The sequence below is a fragment of the Sinocyclocheilus grahami genome, unplaced genomic scaffold, assembly GCF_001515645.1.
Source record: "Sinocyclocheilus grahami isolate Dianchi unplaced genomic scaffold, SAMN03320097.WGS_v1.1 scaffold101.1, whole genome shotgun sequence".
NCBI lineage: Eukaryota > Metazoa > Chordata > Actinopteri > Cypriniformes > Cyprinidae > Sinocyclocheilus > Sinocyclocheilus grahami.
In genome coordinates, this window is record NW_015505280.1 from 1,415,331 (window position 1) to 1,417,807 (window position 2,477).

A 2,477-nucleotide genomic window follows, 5' to 3' on the forward strand; every position below is an offset into this window, starting at 1 on the left:
TATATATATATGCGTAAAATAGTAATAAAAAAAACTAATAATAAAAAAGACAAAAAAATAACAAAATTAATATAACTACAATTAAAATAAAAAATATAAACTAATTCAAAATATTAAGAAAAACTAGTTTCTCATAAATTGATTTTCTGTCTCTTAAAACAGGGTGAAAGATTTAGTCTTGTAGTGTGTGCTTGAGTTATGTGATCAAATACATTGACAAAAAATTCAAGCAGCACTTATATCGTAATGCCTCAGAAGATAACCTTAAATTACATTACAAAACATCTGCTCACTATGACTTCATAAAGTCACCAATGGGGGATGCATGACCGACAAGCAAGCTCATGGCAAACACATAAGTCAAAATCACACCACGTTAAGATTCACAGTGCCTTTCCGAGTGGCCCATCCAGCTTCCTCTGTCCAGTCATCCATCTACCCCCACCCATCCCGGCCCATCTATCTGTCTCCGAGCTCAATGCCTACGTGCCTCTTCGCTGGCCCCATTTCCCCCCTTTGCACAAGAAAAAAAAAACAGCATGGCCAAGGTTTTTAATTCAAATTTCATCTCCAGTGCCGCGGCCCGTAAGCTCACTCAGCAGCCACTGGAGTCTAAAGTGACTCTAGGGAGCCCTCTCACAGTTCTATATGCAAATAGGCCTGCACCTGGGCAGTGGAGCAGGCCTGCTGAGAGCTTACTTATGCAAATCTGATTGAGTGAGAGCATATTGCTGCAGCGCGTGCGCAGACCGCCGACACCACAAGTTATATTTCACAGGATCGGCTGCCTCCGTGTTCCGATCGAGCAGGGAAGAGGGGGAGCGGAGGAGAAGGTAAAGAAAATTGGGAAAAAAGAGAGGGTGCCGGCCATTCCAAGAACATCGTTCTCCCCCCTAGATTCCACCCTTCTCAGGTTTAAAGCGTCAGGGGGCAGATGGAGTGTAAATGACACGGGACCTCTGTAATTTCCTATGCACACTTTGTAAATGGGTTGACATCTCAATATGTCCAACACACCAACATCACTGAGTGTGGTATTAACCCACGGATTAAGTGGTAAAGGTTGGCTGCAGTTCAATCTCCAAACTGAAAGAAGGCCTTGATGTAGATAAATGAGACTGAAAGCGAAGAAAAATCAAACAAACCAAAAGCAAGGCAAATCAATAACTAAAAAACAGACAGAGAGAAAGACCAATAGATACATAAATGGATAGACAGACAAATATACCTACAGATAGACATACCTACTAGCATAGAGATAGACAGATAGAGAGAGAGAGAGAGAGAGAGAGAGACAGACAGACCGACAGACAGATGGAGAGATGGATAGATAGGCCAAAATATGTAGATGGTAGACAGATAAAGAGACATATATACACAAAGATAGATAGACAGATGATATGTACAGAGAGAGAGAGAGAGATGTATTATTTTCTTGATGTTTCTTAATTTTCTTGTTATTTCTTGTTTATAAAACATGTATTCATTTGTTTACTTATTGATTTTAATTTGTTATTTAATCATTATATAATTTATTGCTCATGTAATGGCCAATGCTTTGACAATACTGTACATGCAAATGAAACTCATTTGAATTTGAGATGATGGATGGATGGATGGATGGATGGAGACTGAGATAGACACGCAGACAGACCGATACAAATAGACAGACAAATACAGACAGAGACATGCATACAGGTAAATAGATAAAGACAGAAACAGACAGAGATATACAGGTGCATCTCAATAAATTAGAATGTCGTGGAAAAGTTAATTTATTTCAGTAATTCAACTCAAATTGTGAAACTCGTGTATTAAATCAATTCAATGCACACAGACTGAAGTAGTTTAAGTTCTTTTAATTGTGATGATTTTGGCTCACATTTAACAAAAACCCACCAATTCACTATCTCAACAAATTAGAATATGGTGACATGCCAATCAGCTAATCAACTCAAAACACCTGCAAAGGTTTCCTGAGCCTTCAAAATGGTCTCTCAGTTTGGTTCACTAGGCTACACAATCATGGGGAAGACTGCTGATCTGACAGTTGTCCAGAAGACAATCATTGACACCCTTCACAAGGAGGGTAAGCCACAAACATTCATTGCCAAAGAAGCTGGCTGTTCACAGAGTGCTGTATCCAAGCATGTTAACAGAAAGTTGAGTGGAAGGAAAAAGTGTGGAAGTAAAAGATGCACAACCAACGAAGAGAACCGCAGCCTTATGCGGATTGTCAAGCAAAATCGATTCAAGGATTTGAGTGAACTTCACAAGGAATGGACTGAGGTTGGGGTCAAGGCATCAAGAGCCACCACACACAGACGTGTCAAGGAATTTGGCTACAGTTGTCGTATTCCTCTTGTTAAGACACTCCTGAACCACAGACAAGGTCAGAGGCTTCTTACCTGGGCTAAGGAGAAGAAGAACTATACTGTTGCCCAGTGGTCCAAAGTCCTCTTTACAGATGAGAGCAA